This window comes from Cupressus sempervirens, chromosome 10 (assembly GCF_028749045.1).
Source record: "Cupressus sempervirens isolate cs-2001-9-10 chromosome 10, ASM2874904v1, whole genome shotgun sequence".
NCBI classification, from domain to species: Eukaryota; Viridiplantae; Streptophyta; class Pinopsida; order Cupressales; family Cupressaceae; genus Cupressus; species Cupressus sempervirens.
Window position 1 is genome coordinate 957,615,662 of NC_143127.1, and position 16,734 is coordinate 957,632,395.

At 36.1% G+C, this 16,734-nt stretch overlaps 1 pseudogene; it reads left to right on the plus strand.

Annotated features, from left to right (window-relative positions):
- Positions 1–230: 230 nt before the first annotated feature.
- The window catches only part of LOC149537156 (methylesterase 17-like), a 63,055-nt pseudogene continuing 46,551 nt past the window's right edge, over positions 231–16,734 (plus strand).

Here is a 16,734-nt window from a genome sequence, read left to right on the forward strand (position 1 = left end):
TGCCGAGATGACTGTTGAAGCTAGAACACCTAAGGAAAGTAAGTAAAGGAAAAGGAAAAGTTTCCAAGGCTAGTCAATTTGAACAAGGAGAAGGATCAGGACAACCTTTAAAAGCCAAGGAAGGAAAAGGTAAAGAACTTGTAGTTGAGAAACAAAAGGCGCCAAAAAAAAGAAAGGTTGTAATTATTGCACCTAAGGTAAAGGAAGACCTCTAGAAGAACATGCAAAAAATGGTAACACCATCCAGGACAAAGGGAAAGGTGTTCATCACAAGAAGGAAGTCAACACAACCTACTACCAAAGTACTACCAGGGAGCCCATCAAAGAATAGAAAGCAAGAAAATGTGCAAGTGAAGCCAAAGAAATTGATAATTGCACAAGAGGGGGAAGAAGATGAACAAAGGGCAGAGTCTGATGATACTAGAAAGCTTAAAATTGTAAAGGTACTCCCTCCAATGACTATAGATCAGGTATGTGAAAAATTGATAGAATCAAAAAATATTTTGGCTCTTAAATATTTACCATACAATTCTTTGAGCAATGAAGATAATGATAAAATTGAAGAAGCTTTAATTAATATGTTGATCAAGTTTACACATACACCTATGTAAGTGGAAATTGGAATTCTTGTGGGATTGTATAATAGAATGGATGCCAAATGGAAATGGGCATTGACCACATAGAAGCAAATAAGAGAAAAAAAATTAGCACATATCATGCCAGATTTGGGAAAGACACATATGTCTATAGCCCTTAAAGATTTTTTTAAGAAGCTTATGCCAAGGAATAGGGCATATAAAGTTCCTAAAGTTGAGGAAGTGAGTATTGAATTTTGGAAAGAAGTGCTTGGAGTACAAACTCCAACTGTAGAGGTGAGAGAAGGTCAAGATGATACAGAACTTACTAAAGAATAAAAGAAAGAAGTAGCTCAGCTAACTGCAAAAATGGAAGAACTTATCAGAGGAATTAAATTTAAGGATACTGTCACAGTTGAAGATGATACTAACATCTCTCCACCTAATCCAAATATACTCACTGAAGAAGAAATTCAAGGATTGATGAAGGAATCAAGAAAAGTATGTACAAATCTAATTGTGCTACAGGAAATTTAATATCCAAAGCTTGAAGTCAAGAAGACTGATGATGGGTTAGTCATGCCAGTTATAGGGGCTACAAGTGTTGGGAAACTTGGTAAGGCATTGATTGTAGATTCACCACCAATGACTTGTAAACAAATTTTGAAGAAAGAAGAGAATTCTAAGAAAGTTTCAAGCACATTGACGGTAGATGAAGGAATTACATAGAAAGAGAAAGAGGCTACTCAAGCTCTCATTCAAATTTTAAGTGCAAAGGTTTTAGAACCTACACTAGTGACACCTATACAATAGGAGATATCTACACCAATGCAAAAACCAAAGGAGATATCAAGTGAGAAAGGGAAGCAATTACAACTATCACTCTTGAGTGATACACCCTCAAGATCTTAGGCTATGACTCATGTAGAAGAGGCTATTAATGAATCCATAGACCTTAATGAGGTAATTACTTTACCTACATATGATTTGAATAATCTTACCTTAGAAAAAATTCATGAACTACAAATCTTGTTAAGTTGAAAGGCCAAACAAGAACATTTGAAGAGAGAACATAAGAGAAGACAAGTATTTCATACTATTAGAGATATTTTACAGATGATTTTGGCATTACAGATGGCAATCATCAACATACAATTTTGGATCAACTAGTATATGTTGTTGATAAAGTTTAGATAGGGGACATAGAAACTAAATGAGAAATTGTTACAATGGTCTAATAGGGGAATGAAGCATAAATTTTTGTAGAAAGTCTTGCATGAAATTGTACAATGACAAGTCAAGCTTTCTATAGCTATTACAGAATTGGAAACAATTTTGAAGACAATAAACTCTTTATATTTGAGATGGTGTGTTGTAGATTTCTTTACAATAGATACTCAATGATCATTACAGTTATTACATTCAAGTAGGAAGACTAATGTTCACTCATTGAGCAAGAATACATGTTCAAGTCCATCTTCATTTGGTGAGCTTATATTTAATCAAACAAGATTAGCTGAACTTATAGCTAAAGATACAAAAATATGGACCAAGTTGGCATTAGTTTAACTTTAGATATTGCCATACATAGAGATAATTCATAAGGTTATTTTTGTTTCCAAGGACATTTTGCAGAAAGACACAAATTTTGCACACATTGTAGGATTTATTGATCGAGCTACTGAGCTAGAGATTCAGTTTCAAATTTTGAACAAGGTACAAGACATATGGAACCAAAGCTATGCTAATATTGTAGCAAGTCATCATTTTTTTTTTGAGAAGTTCCAACTCACCCCAACTTCCCTACCTACCATCAATGACAAAAATAAGGGGGATGTTATAGTGGTAAGAATGGAGAAGTAAAACTTAAGGGGGAGTCATAGTCAGAGAGTTATAAAGAAGAAGATATCAATCATAAAAATAAAAAAATTTGGTCTTAAAGGAGAATTTATTTTTGTAAGGAATGATTTCATTATAATTTTTTTGCCACTAATGTCAAAGGGGGAGATTGTTGATCTCTAAGCCTATGTTGCCTATTAGTGACCAAACACTTAGTCATTTGTAAATCATTTGCTAGGCAAGATTACAAGGTCATCATTGTGACTGAGTTATCTAGTAAAGGTCGAGCAAGTTACACTTAGACCAAGTAGAACAATGGTTGTTGAGGATTCTATAGAGACCAAGCAGATATATGAGCTGAGGAATATAGTATGAGATGAGTAATTTAATGATGACCAAGAATATTGAGAATTTATCAAGTGTTGAGCACACAAACTTATAGAAGTTGAGCAACAACATACATGACTGAGTGTCAGAAGCACTCAAGTGTCAAGCAATACAGTTTTGTTATGTGATTTTGTAATGGCACAAAATCATATGTGAATCATTCTGTCCAACATTTCTATAAGATTTAGTACCTATAGAGAGAAATCAAATTCTATTTACACTTCATTAGTAGAAGGTGATGATCCCTAGGAAAACAATTCAACCAATCATAAAAAGGGACATAAATGAAAAAAGATGATTAAGTTTAAACTGTTGATCAAGATTTGGAAGCTTCACATGAATTCTATTTAAGGAGTATTGTAACCCTAGAATCATAAGTGGGATGAAATGCAAAAGAATACACACATGTGAAGGAGTTAAAGAATCAGTTTCAACAGAGAGAGAAATTAGAGAAGAGAAGGATTGAACATATTTATCAAATTAGGAGAATCAGATTAGAGGCAAAGGAAAGAGGAGACCCAAGATCAACTTGAAGAGCACATCTAGGGTCAGGTACTGAATAAATTATTTTGTAATTTACATAGGGAAAATCTCTTAACAAAGTGGTCCTAATAGGCCTATGTAAATTTCCTAATAGATTCTTTACTTTATTGTAAGTGTCAAGCCCTCTAACAAGGCAAGACCTAAGAGTCTTTTAGTCTTTAACAGGTCATACCCCTCACTGGGTAGATCATATCTTATGATCAAACATTGTAACTTTAACAGGTTAACTTTATTGTTACAATAGTGAAGATTTGTGGGTTTCATCCCCACCCTAATATTACTTGCAACTTGAAGTATTTCTAGGTAACCAAATCATTGTGTTATGTCTAAACTATTGTGGATGTGATGAACCTATTTTAGGTTTCAACATTATAATTTTAATGATGAATTAGGTATGATTTAATGAGATTGATTTTTGTTGCCCCACTTTTTAACCATATTCCAATTTTGCAAAGTGGAGGATTTAACTCATATTGTGATTAGTCTAGTCAAGTCAGTTGGTCCTTTGTTCCTCAAGTGTTAAGTTTCTCCATCAGGTTTCCATCTTTTTCTTTTCTCGCATTATATAGTCGGGTGGGTGTTCCTTTTTGTCATGAGTCATGTGGGTAGTCTAGATCCTTACTTGATGGAGATTCTTGAATAATGCTACCTCAGATGAATTTACTTGCAACTCATTTGATCTGAGTATAAAGAGAGTTGAATTGGCAAAAAATCAAGTGTCTTCTTCTCCTTAGCAGGTTTTCGCACCCCGAAGGTGAAACTCTGCAAAGATCTATAAATGCTATTTTTAGGATAAAAAAAGGAAAGGTGAGTCATAATATGGATGGATCATTCAAGTATTATCATGTTTTCATAGTGGGAATCACTCAGAACTCACCAGGATGATCAGAATAAGCATCGACGGAAAACTCAGAACTAGCTTCTCCTTTGGCAGGTTTCGAAACAAGAAGTAAGTTTTTTGAAAAGGCCTAAATAGAAGGGTAAAGTTACTAGTGGGCCACATTTTTTTCTTGCGAAGCCTTTTTATGTTTTCTGAAGTCTTATAGTAAAGTGCTTAAGGCAGAAAAGGTAAAGCAAAAGCATAAGCAAAAAAATGGAAATCGCCTTCTCCATTGCGGGTTTTCTACCCTCGAGGGCAATTTTTTGCATCTAATAAAAAATTGCTACTACAAGCATGGTAAGTGTTTGAATTGATCACAAGATGTGTTGGGACAAAAATGGAAGTAAATTAGATAAATTTGTAAGGATATTTTGAATGGAATCTAGCCAAGCAAATTTTTCCCCAGGGAGTACTCATTTCTTGTTTTTCTGAAATTGGGTGAAAATGGAAAGGTAAGTCAGTAATAAAGGAGAGTTACTGTTGGGCCAACAAAAACTATGAAATGACAAGGAGAAATCTATTAGAACCCTTACATTTACTAGTCCAATGGATTTGTCCTTAAATTCACTTGTGTGACATGGATTGTAGAATTTAACGGGCAGATTAATGGTTTTCATATAAAGAAGAATCTAACAGAAATTCAAATCATTGCTTTACTGTTATATTGTTATATTGAATAGTGCTTCCAAAAAAATTCAAAGTTTAGTGTTCATTTCTTTACATTATCACAATTGTTGAATTTCTATCATTCTATATCAGGCAAGATGGCATCAAGATTCTTTGGTTTTGATGGGTTGGGTGGAATCAAGTCAACATGGTAGAGTATCTTTGATACTTCATTATGTTTCTTTGATATGCAAGATTTTTAGAGAAGGTTGAGAACTAAGCCGATTCACCCTATAATGGAGAAACTCAGAGGAAGTGGACTGGTGGAAGTAGCTGAGTTTCCTATCCCAGTACAAGCTCCTAAGCTAATTATGGAATGTATCAATCATTACAACCCAGACACCAAGAAAATCCTATTGCATGATCAAATGGTATTGATTTCAATTGATAGGCAAGCGGTGGTGAATTTTTTGTGGATTTTGAAATGAGAGAATTTCTCTTAGCTAACAATCAGAGGAGCCATGTCCGAATTCTCCCTGAGGAAGATGGTGTGGCAGAAGGAGATCATGAACTCCTAGTTCCAAAAGCCCAGGGGAGCAAAAAGTAAGGTCCCTAAAACCCTATTTGGCATGGATCTTATGCTCAAAATTGTGGATATTTTGGTCCTCTTACATCGACTAAAAGGTGATGTAGAAGCACTCAATTTTATAGAACAATACTTCTTTATGGTGCAAATTATCTGCTCAGACACACAATATGTTGACTGGGTGTTTGAAGTTAGTGAACATCTTTCTAGGGCTCTTGGCGCGGCCAAGTTTTATAATTCATTTTATATGTCATTTTTCTTGATATACATGTTGGCTTCCCTACAATTGTGGCTGGGACTCCCCAAAATAGAGAATTTTCTCGAAGATGTAAAAAGCTATGAGTTTTATCCATGCTTGTAGTTACAGAATAGCTATGTGAAGTATCTCTGGGTTAATGATGCATTCACTATGAGAATCTACAAGGAACTCCAAGGGTGTCCAAAGCGAAGGTTCAGCCCAGAAGCAGTGGCAGTCATCAACTAGTTTGGCTATTATTTTATCCAATTCTCATCTTTCTCTTATTTACATCTTGTAGTGTTTGATGGAATTCCCTTGAAGCTTCCTAGATATCCAGATGATATGATCATGCTCATCAAGATCGTTAGGCAAGCAATCCAAGTAAATGTACTGAGTGCTAGTTTGAGAAAGAAGGGGTATGAATTCCCCATAAAAGTTGGAGCTTATACTTGTGAATCTAGATCTGATGCAAAGAACATACTCAAAGCATTTGAAAATAAATATAGACTGGAGGAGTATGAAGTGATAAGAACCATGTTTGATCCAAATGGGTATGATAGAGATGTGTTTCAAATTGGAAGCGTCGTCAAACATGTAACTACTATAGAATATTACTGGGCCGATTGTAGAGATGAGCTAGAGAGTCGAGACCATGCCTTTGCGAGACTCACAGTAGATCAAATAAAGACCTATGGCATTGAGTTGGATGTGGAAGGGCTAGAAGATGATGGGAAAAATATGTATGGTAATACATATTTGACCAAATTAAGAAACATCCCAATCAGCTCCAAGCCGTGTGTAAATATAGAAGAAGATATTGATGTTATGATGGCTTGGATCATCAAGAGAATTAGGAAATGGGTTGAGTGGACAACAAAAACAAATTTAGAGCAGGAGCAAGACTACTCAAGCTTCTCCAGCCGTTGCTACTCCCACTTCCTCTCAAAGTGCCACACCCAATGTTACAACTTCAGCTACTCAAGGGTCGACTTAATCTATAGGAGGAGGTTATCAACCTGCAGAGAAGAATATTTCAATAGCTCCAACTTTCCAAGGAGATTCTCTACCAGTGATTGGAGCTCAGGCTGGTACTAAAGAAAAAGGGACAGAAGAGCCAAAAGATGGAACCACCGCTTCACCCTCGCCTCCTCACACCACTCCAACTCCATCTCCACATGCTACTCCAATTCTATCCCCCTGTGTTACCCCTATTTCATCACCTCATCATAGTCCTACTCCATCTGCAGGTGCTTCTCTTTTGAATCCAACTAGTTCTCCCATCTAGATAGTAGAGATTGGAGATGATAAGAGAAACAATAGCACGTCCATTGAATCTGATGAAGCTACAAAGAGAACTCAAGAAGAAGAGAATGTCTCAGGTTCATCTCGTCTCCTCTCTCAAGATCCAAAGAACCCCTTCTTTGCACCAATAGTAGCAATGACTCTAGTAAAGAAGAAAATGTTCAGCATAGAGTCACTCGGAATGGCTTCTAAGGTGATTGGTACGGAGTCCTAGCTTGAAGATACCTTAGAAAGAAAAAGAAAGAGGAAAGATGAAAGTGTTCCTACAAAGGATGTTGTGTCTCAAGTGGTACGCTCTGGATCGGCCATAGTAAAAGCTAAGAAGCAGAAAACTTTGTCCATACTTGGGCAGGATCTAGAGATCGAACATTTGACTATGGAGATTGTAAAACCAAATAAAGCAAGGGGAATTGAGGATATGACTCCTGAAGACTTCACTCTGCATTCAGTTGATCTCAAAGAAGCCAAGCATGATACAAAAGTTGGCTTATGGAGATCAGGAAATGAGATAATAAAAGGTCAGCTAGAAAGCCTCAAATTATCAAAGATTAAGATGAAAGCTGAGATAGAAGAACTCAAAAGATTCATCAGGCAGCTAGTTGTTCCATTGGCAACCATTACTAGTGTGCCTACTACTGAAAATCCTACAATAGAGGAAGTACAAGATTTCATCTCATAGCTTCAGAAAGATAAACATTTTGGTCAAATTGGAAAAGAATGGATTGATAAATTCAATGCGGATGGAGTTGCTCTGATTGATCGAATTGGGAATGTTATCCTTCAATTGGAGATTGAGAAAGATAATATCTCATCTAATCAATGCACTTTGACCGTGGAGAAAGCAATATGTGATGAGTGTATTTCCCTCCTAAAAATGATTATCTAGATGAAGGCAAAGGAGGTGGTTGAAGTAAAGATTTTGAAGAAAGGAACTGAACCCCTATTTGAATGGCTCCAGGGTATGCAATTCAAGCTAGAGATGATTCAAGAAGTTGAAAAAGGACTCAAGGAAACATAAGATAAAGTGAAGAGAACTCAAGATAGGGAATTTGAATTGATGAAAGGATTACACACTGACCCACAAACTAGCGGTCAAGGGAGAGCCCTTATTGGAGTAGAGATAATGAAGAACAACTTCTCTGTGTATTTAAGTAACCTGTCAGGAATGGCTTCAAGTGTTCAAAATAGAGTGACAGAGCTATAGATACTAGCTAGATGCATACACATAGCTATTGAAGAATTGATAGGACATCTAAATTCTGTGAAAGAATTGGCTCGAGAACATTCAAAATGGCTCTTAAGATTCACTAATGTACATGTGCCTAGTCATGAGGAATTAGTTCCCATTATAGTTTCTGCTAAGGCATATAGGGTAAAAGTTGAAAAGGGGAAGAAGTCTAAATGATTCGATGATGCCTCCTTTTCACTTTCTTTTACAGCTTCTACCAATTTTGTAAATTTTGTAATATGACAAACTGGCATCTTGCCATTTGTCTCCTCAGAAGATGAACTGATTAAAATTCCTATTGTAATGGTCATCTCTCAAAATCTATATGTATGAAGTTGAATGATTAATGAAAGGTCAGAAATTTTTTTGGTGTGAAGTACTATTTGTTGCAGAGATAATTGAATGGTATTTTATTTCAAATCATTTTTCATTCTAGTACGTATTGTGATTAGTTAGTATTTCCTTTCTATATCACAGAGAACTAAGGAAGAAAAGAGTTTCATTTCCCCAATTTTCTAGAATACAAATGAATGTAATAAGTATTGTTATAATTCATTTGACAAAAGGATTCTATTAGTTTTTCCTGATTCATCAGTTGTATTTCAGATTTGAGTTTGACTTAGTTTAGCATCAGTTGATTATGTGAATGGATTTATGGATTCATAAGATGTGTGGGTACATGAATCTGTTTCAGTATGGAGAAGTTATTATCTACCTGAGTTGGATTTAATTTAGGTCTAACTTGGTTATTCCTCTACTGTTCTCGGGTTAAGAGCATACCACAAGGTAGTTTAGGAAGAAAACAAAATTCATTGCAAATTTTTTTTAGGGAGCTGTACCTATCAATTCAGAGTAAAGATAAATTATTCACAAGAGGCTTTAAAATTTTGTGTGATCAGATATTGTTCTTAATTAAGTAATAAAGAGTAATAATATAAAAGAACAATCTGTTTACCAACAATTTTAAAGTCAAAAGTTTAAGATCCTAACTCACCCCACCCACAGTATCTTTTTTCCCATATATATTCCAATAGATTATAGATGATTCTTTATTTCATAAATTTCTCCAAAGTAGGATGAAATTGACTATCCTTTATTCATTTTTGTATTCATCAATTGATTTTTAATTAATGTAGTCAATCTACTTGAGTTGTTGATTTCAAATGTGTCCTTAATTTTCTTGAATACCTCAAATTTTTTTTTGAGATTTGAGATGGATGGAAGAATATGATCTTTCAATAAATCATCGATAATTTTCCTAGCTTTATTATTTCATCTTTTCCAAGTGGCTTTTCCTACCTCATCTTCAAGTATTGAAATATCTGATTCAATGAATGACTCTAGTTCTAATTATTTGAGAATTGTTGTAATTTGAATATTCCATGAGAAGAAATTTTCTACTCCTTCAAGCCTATCCTCTACTCTAAAATTTTTTGACATGTTGTCACTTTTTTTTTTCAAGAATTTAAATTTATAAGTCTCTCAAACAATTAGGCTCTAATACCATGTAAATTTGAATGATCATTTATTGGTGGAGACTAACTGAACTATATAATTCTATCTGTGTAAGTATCTTGAGACTAGCTCGGTAGATATTATTAACTCGGCGATTGAAAGAAAATATTGAAGTACCGACCTTACTCGGTTGGGTCATGAACCGACCTTGCTCGGTTGAGTCACGAACTGACCTTGCTCGGTTGACACAACATGGTCAATGAAACTTAGTTGTGACCGACCGAACTCAGCAAAGTCTCTTACCGACTCAACTCGATAACTGCTACTCGGTTAATGAAGCTTTGTTACATCCAAACCAAACTTGGTAAAGTATTGAACCGTCCTGGAGTCAGAGTGTATCTACAATACTAATTTGATCCATCTTCTTCCTTTGGAGCTGCATAGGATAAATCTTGGAAGATGCAGTTCCAATGTTTCTTATATGAATACTAATTGGAAATGGTAGAGTCACCCACCTCTTGAGTGACACTCCTATCTGACTTATCTTGTTCGGTAGATTTTGGAATCCATTGCTGCTTCATTTGCTTTCGAATGTTATCTGCTTTGATTTTCTTTTCATCTTCAATTCTTTTGATATTCATGCAATTTTTGGCTATATGACCGAGTTCTGTACATGTATAGCACCTTACAGTTGTGTCTTTTTTTCTTAGGTGATGTCTAGCACAATTCATGCCAGTATGTCCATACTCTCCACAATAGTGACATCTGCACCAGGTGTTGTAGTCCCATCCAAATATGGCTTTGACAAGTTGTTCAGCTGGATTGAATGATTTGGATTTGCACTGGAATGCCTTGTGACCATGCTTTTTGCATTTGTAACAATTGCCTTCAAATTTTGGTTTTTCTTTACACTCATTTGCCTTGTGACCATGCTGATTGCAGTTGAAGCACTTACCATTGAATTTTGCTTTCCCATTGCTCCAGCATTTGTTTGATGTATGACCTATCTTGCCACAATGATTACAAGTGGATCTTTTATTCCTTTGTTCACCTTGCTTGGAGGATTCACCAGCTTCTTTGTATCCAAGGCCAGCTTTGCTTGTTTGTCTTTGAAGATTCTGCTCATTCAATTGATTTATGTCTACCTGAGATTTCATCATCCTTTCATTGACTTGCCTTTCAGAGATTAGGTCATTTTTCAAGCTTTCATTGATTTGTCTTTCTGATCTCAAGTCATTCTGTAGACTTTCATTGATTTGCTTTTCAATGTTCAAATCATTCCTTATTCTTTCATTTTGTGCTCTGAGAATCCTGATTTCTTCATTTGCATTGGTGAGTTGGTCTATGAGATCTTCATACTGATGAGTTTGATTGCAGATTTCATGACTTCTATCTCCCAGTTCTTCTTGTGCTTTGTTTCTTTGATCCAAAGCTTCACATAGCCTGATTGATTGTATTTCTTGTTCTCTCTTAAGCTTTCTTACCTCTTCTTGCAGAGATCCATTCTTTTCTAGAAGTTCTTTGATTGCTTGGTTAGCTTCTTTTGAATTGCTTGATGGTAACAGGTCTTCAATCTTCACTTCAACATACTGATGATCATTCATTTGTTTTGCAAGATCCTTTCTTCTTTTTAGGGATTGAGAAAGATGTTCCTTTGCTTCTTTAAGTTGAACCATGGCCATTTCAAGATCTAACTTTTCATTTTCTATAACTTTCTCCAATCTGAATATCTCCATTGACTTTGATCTTTGCTCAAGCTGTCAAGCTTTGTCCTGAGAACCAAGTTAGCTCTGATACCAATTGTTGGAAATATTCAAGATATAACAGTTTACTGAGAGGGGAGGGGTGAATTAGTAAACTTAAAATCTTAAATCAATTCATATTAACCAGTAAAATATTTAATCATCTAATCTGCAGTATGTAAACATTCATAACACATAAGCACAGAGATTTTGGTGACCCAAAAACCTTCCAAAATAGAAAGTAAAACTGGGGTGGGGATGAAACCCACAAATCTTCTTTACTGCAGTAGGAAGTTAGCCGGTTAAGGCATACAATGATCACTTCTGGTGATCTGCCCTGTTAGGAGCATAAGGGATTGTTATATCCACCTTGTTAAAGGATTTGAAACATACTTCATAAGTATGCACTCTGTTAGGAGATTTAGTACAAAGACTGTTAAGTCTACCCTGTTAAAGGATTTATAAAAACTGATTCACCTGTTAGACTGAAACAGTGGATCTGAATACAACTGATTGCTGATAAGATCCGCTACGCTCTGATTGTCCTTGATATGACAGATAAAACTTTTCTGCTCCAATGCTGACTTTGCTGAAAACCTTCAAAATTCAGCTTACTTGCTTTCGCACACATTCTTCACATGCTTCATATATTTTTTTTATATATATAGAATGATACAATACATTACATATATATACCATCTTGGTTACAATTACATGCAATGGTCGGCTGAATAAAAGTAGACAAAATTTAACTGAGTCGGCCGAATAGCAAAACAAACTCGGTAGAACAAACTCCTTGTTTACCGACTGAGCTCGGTTATCACTGAGTCCTATGTTAACCGATCGAACTCGGTTAACACTGTATCCATCTTTACTCGGTTAATACTGAGTTTCGACCGAACTCGGTTAATGCTGAGTTCTTAGTTAACTGACTGAACTCGGTTAGTACTAAGTTCTATGTTAACCAACTGAACTCGGTTAACACTGAGTTCCTCTTTACACGGTTAATACTGTGAGAAAAGTGTTGTCACTAATGGCAAATAACTTTATGCCAACAATCTCCCCCTTTGGCATTAGTGACAAAAACAATTATGTATCAAAGTTTATGTACAGAAATTGACATACATTTCAAAAAGTTTCCAAAATTGTAGATCTTATTAGATGTATGTCTCCCCCATACAATATGTACAGTATTTACAGATCAATACATATATCTTTGCACAGATAGCTCTGAAGTTCTGAAGTTCTGTCTCCCCCTTTTTGACAATAATGCCAAATAATTTACACTGAGATTTCAAAATGAGAGAGAAATTTTGAATGTACCTTGAGAATAAGAGCCAAAGTCTTATCCCAATTTTCTTGCAAAATTTTGCTGGAGGAGAGTGCAATTTGAATTTTTGCAGAGAGTTCAATCATATGATCTGCAACTGAGAAATTGTTGTCATGAATCAATGTTCTGGAATGAGCAATATGCTTTTGCATTGAAGTCATGACAGGAAGAATCATATTCTGGATATCTATGAGAGTAGACCTGATTCTTGCTTCCTCTCTCAGCAATTCTGCCTATTTCTCCGACAAAAATCTTATTTTATGATGATGGGATGAACTTGTACTGAGGTCAGATTGCAGCACTTGGGCACTGACCTTCATATCCTCATCAATTTTATTCAACTTTTCTTTTATATCCTTGGTATACTTAGTAACATCATAGAGTTTTCCAAAAAGTGAAGTTACATTATTAAAAGAATTCTCAAAATTATTCAAAATTGTAGACAATTCTACCTGATTTAAAGCAATATGCTGAGCAATGTGCTCAAGCACCTTATTGTCAAATTTCTTCTCTGCCTTTTCAATCAACTTTTCTTGGCCGGAGGTATCCTCATTGAATTTTTTTACAGCCTCTTCCAACTGAATCAAAATGTGTTGAGTAGAATCTACTTCAACACCTATAGCCTCTGTTATAATATTTTTAGCACTCTCAATGATGCTATATTCCAGATCTCTTTCATGCCGTAGCTGTTTCTGCCTAGCCTTCTGCTCTAATAGCTGACTGAGCATTCTCATTTCATCAACTGATGCTGTATCAAGATCTATTTTAGGAAGGATAATGTCCTTATCCAAATCAATTTCCTCATCCAGTGTCTTGCTGGAAAACATGTATCTTTTTGCTTTTCCAGCAAAGACTTCATCTTGACCCTTGTGAACTGAGACTATAGTTGATGAGGCAGGGCTGGCTGATAAGACTGGAATAGGACTATGTATAGGAAGACTAAGAGATGTGCAAATGGTATCAAAAATTGATGTTGCTGTACAGGATGGAGTGGAAGAGCTAATAGTTGCCAAAATTTGATTAAGAGAAGTCAAAATTGTAGTATCTGTAGGTACACTTATTATACATTCTGCAGTAGAGGTTGATGTGCATGATGAACTTACTGCAGAGACTGATGGAGGCTCGGTTAATGAAGGTGGCTGCAGCTCGGTTAATGAAGTGATTGGTACTTGCATAGATGGTACATGGAGCTGAGAGGACTTACCAGTAGAAGCTATTTCCATAGTTGATGTAACTGTTTTGGATGGAGAGTGTGGAGGAGATGCAATGAGTTCAGCTGCAATTTGTACTGGATCTTCTTCCACCCTTGCTTGTTCTTCTTTCTCCTCCATTTCTTTTTCAGCTTCTTCTTCCTCTAATTCTTTCTTAGCCTCTTCTTCCACTTCTAACATGATTGAATGAAGATCCTCTAGAATATCTTCAATATCATCATCATCTTCATCATCACCACTGTTGTCAATGTCATTGATTTCAACCGTGTCATCACTGGATTTGTGTAGATGATAGATGTTTTTCCACATGTTTGTTGCATCATTTACCACATGCTCAATGTCTTTGACAAGTATCAAACAGGTGTGGAATCTAATCATCATATTACCTTCGTGATCTTTCAGTGATGCTTTCACTTCAGCATTAGTGAAACTCGGCAGGAGATTCTTCAGTGTCTGCTCATAGATGTCTTTTACAGTCTTGGTTGCAGCTTCCCATATGATTTGCAACCTCTCCAATAGTTCTTTGGAGATCTGGGAGGCTATCTGGTCCAGTGAGTATTTCCATTTACCCATCTTGTTCAGTACCAGTTCCTCAATCTGCATCTTTTCTTGTTCTATTCTGGTTTCAAACTTCAATGCTTTGAAGTTTGTGAAGCTAGCACCTGCTTCTAATTACTTCAATCTATCCTCAAATGTGGGTGGAGGCTTAACAAGCACAAGTTCTTTCTTTCCTTGTCTTGTTCTCCTGGAGAAGACTACAAAGCCTTGCCTTTTAGGTTTGGTGATGATCACCTTGCCTTTCTTTTGTTGAGGCTCCTTTTCCTTGTCTGACTCGGTTTCCTCTTCTTCTTCTCCGTCTTCTCCCTTGCCTTCTGTTATCAGTTGGGTTATTCTTCTCTTTCCTTTGCTAATGGCCTGAGGGATTTTAATTTGGAGCTCAATTCTGGCCTTAGCTTGATCATATGTTCCAAAAATTGGTTGCCTTAGGTCTACTGGTTCATTCACCAGTGCTTCTATGATATCCCTGGCTTCGTCAATTTTTACCTCATAGCGAAGAGGTTTCACCCATGCTACTCGAGGCCTGGCTGCCTGAATGTATACCTTGTCGCAATCTACCATGAAGCATATGTCTTCCTTGTATTCTTCAACCAGTTTGGGTGGAATTCGGAACCTATGATTCATCTTTTCTTTAAATTCTTCAAAATAGTTATCCAAAATAATATCAAAATTTTCACCTAGTTCTGCAATGAACTCGTTTATCTGATAAAGAATTGGTATATCTTTTCTCCATACTACTGATCCCTTTGATGGAAAAGATTTTTGAATATAGAAGAATAAACAAATCAAAAGCGAACCGAATTTGCAGGGATTGTTCTTGGAGGTTCTAATGCTTTCCATATTCTTATTGAATTGGGATAAAAGTAATTCTGATAAATCAAATTCTAAATTCTTCTTCACTATTTTGTACGCCAGATCCACAGCTTCACAGGGTACACTGTTTGGATGGCTTGAACTATAGATTTTGTGAGCAATGACGTGAATGCCAAATCTCAATTCGACGTCAGCTACAGTATTCAGCTTAAGTCCTCTACCATCCCATTCTGCTTGGGTCAGTTTCTGCAATTCCTCCCGACCTAGGGTTTTGGTAGCCTTGGCTTTGCTCAGCATGGGGAGTCCAGTAATTTTGTTAATCATTTTCTTTGTGATGAGCACTGGTTTCTCTAACCACAATTGGCCATTGTGAACTCGACTGAGTACATACCTAACCCATTTAACTTGAAATTTCCTTGGTAAGTGCAAAATGTGGGTTAACCCTTTTGTTTCAAGATGCTTATGTTCGGGTTTTAGGTTTCCATTTATGCTCATTTCACCTAGGGCATTATCAATTTCTAGGTTTCCAAGTTCTTGAATAGAGCATTTAAAATGAAATCTTATATCATTGACAAGAAGTACCTTTGAAGGAATTTGAGATTGGGCACCATTAGGGTCCAGTGATTCTGCAATAGCTGGTGCTAATTTGAAGTTCGGCGCCTTCCATTCCTCTCCTCTAACCAGCATTTCTGAGCCTTTCTTAGTCTTAGAGCTTCCACTTTCAGATGCCATTGTCACTTGGTAGGTGTAGAAAAATTCTGAATTGATTCTTTCGCTCTTTTGAAAAATTCGCTTGGAAATGTCTTAAGCTCGCTCTGAAATTGCAGAAAATACCTTAGCTCTTTGTTCGCAGTGAAAATTTAGATCAAATTTTGCCCCTTTTGATAAAAAATTTGCCATAAATGTTTTGGTACGATGGCAGAAGAAATGACAGGTTGTCATCCACTAGCTCGGTAGATATTATTAACTCGGCGATTGAAAGAAAATATTGAAGTACCGACCTTACTCGGTTGGGTCACGAACCGACCTTGCTCGGTTGACACAACATGGTCAATGAAACTTAGTTGTGACCGACCGAACTCGGCAAAGTCTCTTACCGACTCAACTCGGTAACTGCTACTCGGTTAATGAAGCTTTGTTACATCCAAACCAAACTTGGTAAAGTATTGAACCGTCCTGGAGTCAGAGTGTATCTACAATACTAATTTGATCCATCTTCTTCCTTTGGAGCTGCATAGGATAAATCTTGGAAGATGCAGTTCCAATGTTTCTTATATGAATACTAATTGGAAATGGTAGAGTCACCCACCTCTTGAGTGACACTCCTATCTGACTTATCTTGTTCGATAGATTTTGGAATCCATTGCTGCTTCATTTGCTTTTGAATGTTATCTGCTTTGATTTTCTTTTCATCTTCAATTCTTTTGATATTCATGCAATT